This window comes from Coenobita brevimanus, chromosome 58 (assembly GCF_032717465.1).
Source record: "Coenobita brevimanus isolate Jiangsu-jjx chromosome 58, ASM3271746v2, whole genome shotgun sequence".
In the NCBI taxonomy this organism is placed as follows: domain Eukaryota; kingdom Metazoa; phylum Arthropoda; class Malacostraca; order Decapoda; family Coenobitidae; genus Coenobita; species Coenobita brevimanus.
Genome location: NC_137011.1, coordinates 25945647 through 25959128, shown reverse-complemented (window position 1 = coordinate 25959128; position 13482 = coordinate 25945647). Strand labels below are relative to the sequence as shown.

The 13482-nt window shown below is 38.8% G+C and overlaps 1 pseudogene; it reads left to right on the top strand.

Annotated features, from left to right (window-relative positions):
• Positions 1 to 3365: 3365 nt before the first annotated feature.
• LOC145402699 (cytochrome c oxidase subunit 2 pseudogene) lies at positions 3366 to 12088 on the top strand (annotated as a pseudogene).
• The last annotated feature ends 1394 nt before the right edge of the window (positions 12089 to 13482 follow it).

Genomic DNA, 13482 nt, shown 5'->3' with positions numbered 1-13482 from the left:
TGAAATTGTTATTTTCCTTCTACTATTAAGTTGTTCATCTTCCTAATTTTCACTCAGTATTTATGCTTTCGACATTTTTTAATACCCCAATACGGATCTCGGCGTTCTGCTCCTGTACAGGAGACTATGGTGGCATTGGTGGGAGGTGCAGCCATCAGTCTTTTCGTCTTAGCCATGAAGTTATTCTTCCCTCAACTATCACTGAAACTACCCATTTATTTATATATTTTTTTTACTTGTCCGACTCTGAGCAAAGGCTTCAGGACCTATTCCCAAGTCCCAGTAGTCCTCCTTGGGGCCCAGTAGTCCTCCTACATCTCCACATGTCACCACTTCGACGCTAACACCCACCGTCCATATTGAATACATGCTAGGGCTGTTTCATACAGGACTGGTGTGCTGGTATTAGCGGGGGTATTTTTATGACACGTTGGCAGGTCATCTTGTAGATTAGAAAAGTCTGTTTTTTTTTTCTTTTTTTAGAAATTCAAATCTTTAAACTGTTCCCTGTCCCAGCCATGATTCGAACTTGGGTCCATTAGGCCTGCAGGCCGCCTCTCTACCGATTCTGCCACCGCCTACTCCATTCTAGTCCTCAGTGCATTGGTCTGTTGGAGAACGATTTTTTTTTTTTTTTTTGGCTGATATGGGTAGTCTAATTTCATTCGATAAACACTTTTTTTTTTTTTTTTTAATCTCAAGTATTATGTGTAACATAGATATATGAAGAAAAGTAGGATACTTGCTGATCTAAAGAACGATGGGAAACGCAAGTCATAATATTTCCTCCAAGTGTATTTCAGCCGAGAATTTTTTTATTTTTTTCTACTTAAGGCAAAACAAGATGCCTTCAGGAAACTTCAGCTACATGCCAGGAGTTTAGAAGTCTATCTTCTGGCCTAGATCTCTGGTTAAGCTAGTCTTGGGAGACATCTTTTGAGTGCAAATCAAAATTTTTTACTAAACTATAGCCTATCGTTTGAAGTTGATAAATTATCTTCATTCTAGTGCCCCTTGGGCTCACTCATAGTAAAGGCCTAGGAGGAGAATTAAAATAAAGAATAAACCTACTATTCTTCAAGAATAGACATTAGAAATTTCTAGAATGTAAGCGACTGGGAGGATTAGGGTAATTTCTACGTCCAAAATTAAGAAGATGACGGCGATCAAGAAGAATCGTAAAGAAAATCCCAAACGGGCCAAATCCGCATTCATATGGTGAGTTTTTTTTTTTTTCTCGATCTATGATTGTTTTTTTAGCTAGAACAGAAGCTAGGATTATAACGGCGCATCTAATTAAAAGGGTTAAAATTGTGATAAATGATAGAATGATCATTGTTTTTTCTAGAAATTTCTAGTCCTCGTGATTGGAAGTCACGTATGCGGAATATACTAAAAAAAACTCAAATTCTAAAAGGAGATCTAATCTCCATGATATGAGCTTAAATCTTAGGCATTTATCTGCTAGAATGAAGTGGCCAAAATTTGAAGGTATTAGACTGTAAATCTAAAGGTGAGTTAGTTGCCCCTTCATTAATTTACAAGGTTTAAAAGGTTTTTACTTTTATTGAAAGCTTTGAAGGCTTTTAGTTTAATTAACTTAAAACCTTGAGGATTGAAATGAAATATATGGTAGGGAATTTCACCTTATCTTAGAAGATCAAAACTTCTCGTGCTTGTACACTAACATATATACTAAATCTCAGTGAACACTCACATTTTTAGATTTTCAATATAACGTGTTAACAATTCCACTATGAGATTTTAATGGAACGGTGGTTTTTCTCAACAAATCATAAGGATATTGGAACTTTATATTTTGTTTTAGGAGCTTGAGCTGGGATAGTTGGAACTTCTTTGAGGTTAGTAATTCGGGCTGAATTGGGTCAGCCAGGAAGGTTGATTGGAGATGATCAGATTTATAACGTAGGAGTTACTGCTCATGCTTTTATTATAATTTGCTTTATAGTTATACCTATTATAATTGGTGGTTTTGGAAATTGATTGGTTCCTTTAATGTTAGGTGTGCCGGATATAGCATTTCCTCGTATAAATAATATGAGATTTTGATTGTTACCTCCTTCGTTAACTTTGCTTTTAATGAGAGGGATAATAGAAAGTGGAGTTGGAACAGGTTGAACTGTATACCCTCCTCTGTCCGCAGCTATTGCTCATGCTGGGGCGTTGTTGATTTGGGAATTTTTTCTTTGCATCTGGCTGGGGTTTCTTCTATTTTGAGTGCTATTAATTTTATGACTACTGTTATTAATATGCGTCCACGAGGGATGACAATGGATCGTATGCCTTTGTTTGCTTGGTCAGTATTTATTACGGCCATTTTGCGTTTAATTCCTTTACCTGTTTTAGCTGGTGCGATTACTATGTTATTGACTGATCGTAATTTGAATACTTCTTTTTTTGATCCAGCTGGAGGAGGGGATCCGGTTCTTTATCAACATTTATTTTATTTTTTTGGACATCCTGAGATTTATATTTTAATTTTGCCTGCATTTGGTATAATTTCACATATTGTTAGTCAAGAGTCAGGAAAAAAGGAGGCTTTTGGAAGGTTAGGTATGATTTACTCTATGTTAGCTATTGGTATTCTTGGCTTTGTAGTGTGAGCACATCATATGTTTACTGTGGGGATGGATGTAGACACTCGAGCATATTTTCGTCGGCGACAATAATTATTGCGGTTCCTACTGGAATTAACATTTTTAGATGGTTGGGAACTCTTCATGAGACTCAGATTAATTATAGACCTTCTCTGTGTTGAGGATTGGGATTTATTTTTTTATTTACGGTAGGCGGATTAACAGTTGTGTTAGCTAATTCTTCTATTGATATTATTTTACATGATACTATGTTGTAGCGCATTTCCACTATGTGCTCTCGATGGGTGCTGTCTTTGGAATTTTTGCGGGGCTGGCGCATTGATATTCTTTATTTACTGGGTTGGCGTTAAATCCTAAGTGGTTAAAAATTAATTTTTGTACTGTGTTTTTGGGAGTTAATATTACTTTGTTCCCTCAACATTTCTTAGGGTTGAATGGGATGCCTCGACGGTATTCTGATTATCCCGATGCTTATGCAGCTTGAAATGTTTTGTCATCTCTTGGATCTATGATCTCTTTAGTGGTTGTATTGGGATTTATCATTATTTTTTGAGAGAGGTTAGTGTCTTATCGTGTAGTTGTGTTGTCCATGTATTTCCCTACTTCTATTGACTGAAAGCATGCATATCCTCCTGCAGATCATAGATATATGGAAATTCCTTTAGTTTTTAATTTCTAAAATGGCAGATAAATGCACTAAGTTTAGGACCAATGAATGAGAATGTTATTCTCTTTTAGAATTAATTAATGGCAACTTGAGGGTACATGGGATTACAAGATAGGGCTTCGCCTCTTAAGGAGCACTTTTTTTTTTTTTTTCATGATCACGCGATAGTAGTATTAGTTCTTATTACAACTCTTGTAGGATATATAATATCTAGATTGTTTTTTAATAGGTTTATTAATCGTTTTTTGTTAGAGAATCAAACGATTGAGGTGATCTGGACAGTTCTTCCTGCTTTGATTTTGATTTTTATTGCTTTACCTTTGCTGCGACTTCTTTATTTGTTGGATGAGGTTAATAATCCAAGTGTAACTTTAAAGTCCAATGGGCATCAGTGGTACTGAAGTTATGATTATTTAGATTTACCTCAGTTGGAATTTGATTCGTTTATAGTTCCTACTGAGGAGTTAGGGGAGTCTGGATTTCGGCTTTTAGATGTTAATAATCGGGCCGTATTACCTTTCAATACTCAAATTCGAGTGTTAGTAAGAGCAGCGGACGTTATCCATTCTTGAACAGTTCCTGCTTTGGGGGTGAAAGTTGATGCCATTCCTGGTCGTTTAAATCAAATTAGGTTTTTAATTTCTCGTCCTGGTTTGTTTTATGGTCAGTGTTCGGAAATTTTTGATGCTAACCATAGTTTTATGCCGATTGTATTAGAAAGAGTTTCTGTTAAGTCTTTTTTTGTCATGAGTTACGTCTTCTGATGAAGCTTAGGTTTAATTTCACCAGATGACTGAAGTTTAAGTGTGGGTCTTTTAAAAATATTATAGTATAATTACTTCTGGTGAGTGATAAAAAAGATAAGCTAAGGTTAAGCTGATGGGTTCATACCCCATTTGGCATCTAAATATTTGTCAAAGTCAAGGCGTATGTGAAATTGTTATTTTCCTTCTAAAATTAAGTTGTCCAGCTTCCTAATTTTCACTCAGTATTTATGCTTTCGACATTTTTTAATACCCCAATACGGATCTCGGCGTTCTGCTCCTGTACAGAAGACTATGGTGGCACTGGTGGGAGGTGCAGCCATCAGTCTTTTCGTCTTAGCCATGAAGTTACTCTACCCTCAGCTATCACTGAAACTACCCATTTATTTATTTTTATTTTTTTACTTGTCCGACTCTGAGCAAAGGCTTCAGGGCCTATTCCCAAGTCCCAGTAGTCCTCCTTGGGGCCCAGTAGTCCTCCTACATCTCCACATGTCACCACTTCGGCGCTAACACCCACCGTCCATATTGAATACATGCTAGGGCTGTTTCATACTGGACTGGTGTGCTGGTATTAGCGGGGGTATTTTTATGACACGTTGGCAGGTCATCTTGTAGATTAGAAAAGTCTGTTATTTTTTTTTTTTTTTAAGAAATTCAAATCTTTAAACTGTTCCCTGTCCCAGCCGGGATTCGAACTTGGGTCCATTAGGCCTGCAGGCCGCCTCTCTACCGATTCTGCCACAGCCTCCTCCATTCTAGTCCTCAATGCATTGGTCTGTTGGAGAACGATTTTTTTTTTTTTTTTTTTTTTTTTTTGGCTGATATGGGTAGTCTAATTTCATTCGATAAATACATTTTTTTTTTAATCTCAAGTATTATGTGTAACTTAGATATATGAAGAAAAGTAGGATACTTGCTGATCTAAAGAACGATGGGAAACGCAAGTGATAATATTTCTTCCAAGTGTATTTCAGCCGAGCATTTTTTTTATTTTTTTGTACTTAAGGCAAAGCAGGATGCCTTCAGGAAACTTCAGCTACATGCCAGGAGTTTGAGCAAAGTTTGAATGATGTAACTGTTAGACTATGTAAGAGGAGCAACTTTCCTAGATGTGCAACATGATGAGTGATTGGAAGATGTAATGAATATGACAAGATTTACCGAAATTTGGAATTTGGGGATGCAGACAAGTTTCCTCCACGTCCCAGTAGTCAGTGGGAAAGATACAGACATACGGTGAGGACATGGTTAAGTATACCACATAACTTTTATATTCATCAGTGCTTTGATATTAATTTTGAGATACTCACTTACCCAGTAAGTTATACACCAATTGGAGCATTCTAGTGAGTTGGACCACGTAATAATATAGAAATATCAGTTTAGCCTATGTCATTCTTTTTCTCTTGTTGCGTACTATGAACTCACTGCAACTAAAAAAGCATTTTTTTTTTTTTATTTAACTGTGCAGCATGCAGGAAGACACTTTTTAAAACTTTTGAATGCTGTATTTTAACAAGGCTCCTACACCTACTACACTGTCGTCAAGCAGGAACAGTTTTTGCCAGATAGAACAAGGGTTCTTAACTTAATGACCAGGCTAATAATCGACGGAAATACAGTATCTCCGACACCATTACCAGCTGCTCATTTCGAAGGTTTGTAGTCAGTACGATAGTGTAGGTGTGACTGGTAAATATTAAATATGGAGTCCCCAGGCTGGCTGACTCACTGGCCAGTGACCCTCCGCGACCGACTGGCTCACCCACTGCTGCCTGAACATCCACTCTCTGCTGGTAAGTCTTGAGAATGTAGCGCCGTGCTGATGGGGCTGACGGTGTTAGTGTGGTGCTGGTGTGGCTGACGATGTTGGTGCCTTTCCTGTGTGGCTGACGGTGTTAATGTGGTGCTGGTGTGGCTGCCTGTGTTAGTGTGGTGCTGGTGTGGCTGACGTTGTTAGTGTGGTGCTGATGTGACTGACAGTGCTAATGTAGTGCTGGTGTGGCTGACAGTGTTAGTGTGGTGCTGGTTTTGCCGATGGTGTTGTTATGGTGGTGGTGTGGCTGACGGGATTAGCTTAGTGCCAGTAAGACTCACAGTAGGCTATAACTATGATGCTGCTGTGGCTGACAGTGTTACTGTGGTACTAGCATAGCTGATGGTGTTAGTGTGGTGATGTGGCTGACGTTTTTAGTGCTGTACCAGTATGGTTGATGGTGTTAATGGAGTTGAAGAACACACTTGTCTGGTGTTAAGTCAGTTTTGAGTATGGTGATATTTTTCTACAAAATACATGTTTAGTATTGTTACTGGAACATATTGGGCGCCGAGACAGTAACCATGCCTTAACCTAATTATGTGGGAGGATGAATTGTGATGGAATTGTTGCAGAAATTTTGTTGGATTTATAAAGTATAGTTTTCTTTCCCACGACTTTAAATAATTTTTGAGTTCCAGGTCTAAGTGAAATCTAAATAATATGAAGCATTTCCTTAAGGCAATTTCTGTCCATAGTGCTTTCGCCCCGAAAATACTAATGCGTATTATAACATAAAAAAAACTGAACCGGTAACGTGTTCCAAATCTAACTCAATAACGTGCAGTTGCTGATATTACCACTACCTCTTTGTGGAGTATTGGTTTCTTGACTATGTAGTATTAGTAACAGTAATAGTAGTTTCAACCCTATGCTTATCTTAACGCCAAACTAGTGGACTACTGACTACAGTTGCCTCTTTAATCCATTATCCTTCTTTCGAGGGATAAGGAGTATGCTGAGGGCCATTTATATAGCTAGGCAGTGAAGTTATCGAGTCATATTGGTGCCATCACGTGAAGCGCCCCTCTCCAGCAATTCTTGTAAAATACAGTAATTTAGGACAGTTAGGAAACTGCTGGGAATCGCCAACTATACACTTCTAACTTCAGTTTGGCAAAAAACCATGACTTCTCTGCCTTCAACGATGAGTTGTAGCAACAAACCGATATTAACCCGCCACATGCCGGCTATTTTTAGCCCTATGGGTCACCCCAGTGCCGGCCATCTTTCGAACTTTTTTTTTTTGGCTAAAATGATAGATTTTCATGTGGAAACAACGAATTTCGCTATTAAAATGCTCAGCTAGGCTCAGAAATGAGATTTATTGAGTCCTGCATACTCGTGTACAGGTATGGCCGCTCTGTCACGCTTACCACGTACGTGAGAGAAAGCCGTTTTCTTTGTAAGGTATACACAGGTATTTATGCTGGGAAGGTATAGCAATGTTCAGTACACTTTTCTGTTTACTTATTACTTCAGCATCGATCACAATTTGCATGTCTTTTTCACTGTGAATGCATGATCTTACACTTACTTGAAGATAGGTACAACCTGACTTCATTATGTACAACCCTGGCACTTACAAGAAGGTATTTACAACTTGACTTCACTATATAGTCCTTAAAGTTACAAGAAAATATTTACAACTTACACTTACATGAAAATATTTACAAAATGCCTTTACTATGTACAGCACTGGGTGAGGCACACAGGCAGAGTAGGCAGAGCGAGCGTGACGGGGAGAGCAAGTGAGTGTATGGCCTTGACAGCCTGGGGGATGGAAGAGGAACAGTTACCTTACATGCCAGCCAATTTTTACCAGCGAATCTTGAAAAATGCAGTCACAGTGAAGTTTTTTATTTTAAACCATTTTAAAATGGCACTGGCACTGGCCGCAGAATTATGTCAGACCGTTTTAAAACGGCACTGGCACACGGCGGGTTAAAAAATTGAAAGAATGTAGAGTCATATCATTTTTTTTTTAAAGATGAGGTAGCATCCCTTGGAGCTGCTCTTTTAGTGGCACCCTTAGATAATAAATCTCTAGTGCCACCCTATATTACAGATCTCATGCTTCAACATCTACCTAGTTCTTTTGTATTTGTTCTAGCTCTGAACTACGTGTATTAAACTGCAAAGGTCGAAAATTTGTGCCAAATAAGGTGAAAAGAGTATGATGAGAGAATGGCACATGTCGATATGACAAGCAGTGCTATCAATAGGTAGTGACGAATTGCTTTATATAAAACAAACAACCAAAGAGTAAATAGATAGGTGGAAAAGAATTCATAGGAAAAAAAGTTTGACAGTCTATCTATCTATCTATCTATAGCCTGATGCCCTAATCCTGCAAAGGGTGGCCACAGACAAAACGCCTCCAAGTCGCTCTATCACCCACCATTTGACTGCCATCCACCCAACTCACTCCTCCCTCCCTCATATACCTCTCAACTCCATCCCTTCACCTAATCCTCTGTCTCCACCTCCCTCTCCCTCCCTCCACTTCACCATCATACTGTACACCCTCTTAGTCAGTCTATCATTTTCCATTCTCTCCACATGTCCAAACCACCTCAGTGTATTTCTCCTAATATTCTCAACCACATCCAGCTCCACCCCACAACGTTCTTTCACTTCTTCATTCGTCAACCTGTCCCTTCATGTCACTCCACATGCTCCTCTCGAGTAACTCATTTCCACTGCTCTCATTCTTAACTTGTTCCCCTCTAGCAAGGCCCATGACTCGCTTCCATACGTCAGGGTAGGGCTCACAATACCATCATGCAGCAACTTCTTAACTTCCATACTCACCTCCCTATTTCTCATCAATGCTTACAGTGAACCAACAACCTTCATTCCCTGCTGTACCCTTTCAAGCACTTCGTCCCCAAAACGTCCATCCTTATTCATCACACTACCCAAGTACTTGAATACACTCACATTCCCCATATCCTCAACATCCAACCTCACTGTGCATTCTGTGACTTCATTCCTTTCAAACCCCATAACTTTACTCTTCACATAACTTTCAGATTCCTCTTCTTACACACTGTCCCAAATTCATTCACCAAACCTTGCAACTGCCATTCATATTCAATCTACAATACTGTATCATCAGCAAACAACAACACCGGAATCTTCCACACCTCACCCTCATTCACTAGAGCAACCCCCACTTCCACTGTGCTACCTTGCACTTCCTTTACAACCCCATCCATGAATATATTAAACAGTCATGGAGACATCACACATCCCTGTTTCAGTCCCACACTTACATTAAAGACTTCACTCATCTCACTATCCACTCACACGTTTGACAAACTTCTGACTAGTAGAGATTTTTCTATAGTTTGATATTAACGCATGGCGATAACCACAATAAAATATATGCTTTGGAGATCAGGTCAGGGTATGAACTAATGGAGTCCTCGAGGTATGTGGAGTGTTCAAGTTTGTGGAGTATTCACTTTGACATGTCCACTGAGAACTCTGCATGAATGAAGAAATTTGAAATAAAGGTTCGTAACTGTCCCCTACATCTGGACTGTCTTAGCTTTTCATCTGACATGATCGAGTTGGAATTTTGTTAATTCGGGCCGAACATCAACATCAGCAGAAACAGATTTAATTTACACTAAAACAGTGGACCTTATCCAGGGATGCACGGAGCCCTTAGGGGTTTGAAACATCGAAAATGAGGGTGCGAAATAAACTTGCAGTTCAGTGATGTACAGAAGTGGCACATAAGCCCATCTCTGGCTCCATCTGCCAGGAGTTCTCTCCCCACTCACTACTTTTCCCCCTTGGAGTAATTAACACCTCATAAACCCATTTCCTTCACTGATTTATTTTCACCATTGGACCAGTTTCACCTCTGGAGATACTTTTCTCATATAGACCTATTCCAGCAATGGATCTGTTTACCCCACGGACCTAATCCACCAGGAACCTATTTCTCCCCTATCAGTTGTCCCACCCACCCACCAAGCCACGTGCCTACCCACTCATCCAGTGTAGTAGGCTCGATGAATTAATAAAACCCTTCACTGCAGAGTTTTATGTTGCATACAAACTCCGGTAACCTGCAGATGATTTGATTAATATTGACACCATGGCTCAACATTCTATTGAACTGCCACCTGCTTGTGGTAGTATTACAGTTAAGCATGACTCTGTATTTGATTAGATTATTTCGCAAAATTGTGTGTGTGTGTGAGAGAGAGAGAGAGCGAGAGAGAGAGAGAGAGAGAGAGAGAGAGAGAGAGAGAGAGAGAGAGAGAGAGAGAGAGAGAGAGTGAGAGAGAGAGAGAGAGAGAGAGAAATCTGGGGACGTCAACAGGTCCATGCTTGATAATCCTCTTCCCAAATCCTAATTATCCTTTAAGATCTTAATGCTAGGACACTCCTCAGTTATGCTTAACGTAAAGCATATAATTCTTTGCTATCCATAAGTGTGTATATCAAGAATTATGTTTTAGGTATGTAATATTATTAATTCTAATACTGTATTTATTTTCAATAGCTAGAAATAAGAATGTAAGTTTAGAACAGTAGTATCTGTCAGCGACTTAGTAAGCTTCCTTGGGACTTTCCCCCTCCTACTTTCTGTATAGAAATGACAGGTGTTCTCCTTCACTTTGCTCTACCCTGAAGATGTGAGTACACGAAAGTGCTCGGGATATATCGTGTTTCCTTTTCCTTGTGGATATCGGCATATCTATGAATCACACGTTATTGGGTGATTGCATTTATATATATATATATATATATATATATATATAGATAGATAGATAGATAGATAGATAGATAGATAGATAGATATAGATAGATAGATAGAAAGATAGATATAAATATAGATAGATAGATAGACAGATAGATAGATAGTTACAGATGGATAGATAGATAGATAGATAGATGGAAGGATGAATCGAAAAACACGTATTTTAATGCTAAGACGTCCTTTCGGTACGGTCAGGCAAAGTGCACGCGGGAAATGTCCTCTTATCGGCCGTTAAACAGAAGAACCAAAATGGTCGAGCGACAACGTTTTGTGCTGCTACGAGCGGAGGGTCTGCCCATGAGGGCCATTGCTGAGCAGACAGGCAAGAGCGCTACCACGGTGGGAAGGTGGGTTGTGGTCACCGTGGTCTGGATTCACAGCCTAATGAGAGTGAGAGCAATGGAACTGAGTGTTCTGAGAGGATCATGTGGAGAGTGAGAGACTGACAAAAGAGGAAGTTGAAGGAGCGCTGCGGTACTGATGTGGCTTTGCTGCAGAGTATCAGAAGAAATACTCTGAGATGGTTTGGCATGTGGCGAGGATAGAGAGTGAAAGGAATGAAGTGAAGGAGACGGGGGGAGGGGGGGGAGTGTCAGACCGAGAATCATATGGTATGATGGGGTGGAGAGAGATATGAGTTACAGATAGAGCAGCCAGATGGCAGAGGACAGGAGAACATGGAGGCAATCCGTTTGTGACCACGCCTTTCATGTCTGAGACGACTGGCGATAAATAGACAAATACAAAAATACTGATATGGTTTTGGAGGAGGAGCAAATGACAAGCGAGGTTTCTGTACTCTCATATACTTTGACCTTCTTGGACAACACGTCTTACTTTTGCATGGAATTATTTAGTGATTCTCAGACGGGATCTGGATCAGATATTATGATGTGTGCCAGGACGAAATAAACGTGTAAATAAAGATTTAGGCAATATTCAGCGACATTCTAGAAAACTGAAATTTTATTCTATCCGTTATCGGACTATGCCCATCGGTAGTCAGTTAGTGGTCATCTGATGGAATAAGATCACTACCAAAAATTATATATTAGTTTGTGGTTAATTGACTTGGGTTATGAGTCTCCTTGGTTATTGATCAAATCAGCTGTCCAGTATGACTACACTTGTCAATCAAATGAGCAGGAAGGGGCGTTGATAACTGTCTGGTTAGGGAAAAAACGCGTAAAAGCGACATTCTTTCACCTAACGATATAAGAATTCCACAGGTGGGTGAGGCGGTGGCAGAAAACTGGTGATTTACGCTCCAAGCATACGCAGACTAAGCACTACTCTATGTTGCTTAACTTCATCTCTGCCAACTATCTCCATCAAATACACAACTGGATCAATACTAATCAGGATGACCAGGATTTAACACCTTATATGCCGTACATGCTGTACTGGCAATATTTGCAGAATGTTATGTGTGAATGATTATATTCCTGACAGTGAAGTAGAGTGACTGGAATATACAGGATGTCCTAAGTGAAAAAGGCATAACATTGTGATGTGACGCGAAGGAATTTTATATATAAATGTTACATCATTTTGGGTTCAAAACTTAATGATTATGGAGATAAAATTATTGATTTCTTAAGAAAGAGAATGGACTTCTCATAATTCACTCATAAGTTCATTAGTAATTGTAGCCTTGCAATGGATGGGATTTGGAACTGTATTGATATGGTAAAGTTTACTTAGAGTCTTTCGTCTATTACTTCCCTAAGTTGTCAACCATCTTCCCAGGATACTCTGTATATGGGCAGTTACATGTACAAACACAGTATGTTTCTTAGTACAGCATGTTTTTCATTATTTTACAAAGTATCTGTAGTGAGAGCGAACGGTACCCATTCTTAAGATCAGCATATTACATTACTATAGTGCTGTAATATTGTAATATATAATTAAACATTTAAAAATCCAATTCCTTCATTACAATAACGACATTTTCCATTATATTCTTGTTACCTGTAGGCAGTTTTATTTAAATAATAAATGAACTTTCGTACATATCAGTGTAAAAGAAGACTTTCCATACTTTCAAATTTGAAAAGTCTCTCTTAAGTTGAATAAAACTGAAGATTATTATTAAAAAGAATATAAATACGTCATTGGAGTGAAAGGGTTAAAAGGAAAATAAGCTAATGCATTCTTTTTTTTATTCATACCGGGTCAAACACTCGAGATATGTGGTGAATTCCTGCTACTAACACTTACATTCCAGAGTTTCCATTCTCTAAAGTAATTTTCATGAGTTCTTTGTCGTATCTCTGGTCTTTGCATGACCGTCAGCGACATCAGAATTTTTCCCTGTTTTGCATTCTTTTGGCAAAAACAATTCCTAGTTGCCAGAACAAAACGTTATGCTATCTGTTCTGGATGGAAAGATAGGAAGAAAAGAGGAGAAACTTTCCCTGTGTTAAGGTCGTCCTACAACAACAAGTTTCAGTTACGACAGGAACTTGGTCGTAAATTTATTCCAGTGCCTCACCCCATATATTATAACCATTTAAATCCGATTACGTCGCTTAAAAAAAAAAAAAATGAATAGGTCTTCACCGGACGATTATACTTAACCCTGGAAAAATCCTCATTAGTGGAAGGGTTTATGAAGGATATATCTAAAACATCCATTTTTAAGTCACTCCTACGCTGCAGAAAACGTTCAGAAATTAGCCTACAGCAAGAAAATAAGAAAGGTGCCGCTGGAGCGAAGGACTTAAACTGTCTCAGACGGGAAAATGCTGTAAATATTTCATTATACATTTAGTTAGTGACTCTAGCGTTACTATATAATTGTTCAGTAAACTTATAAATTTATACAA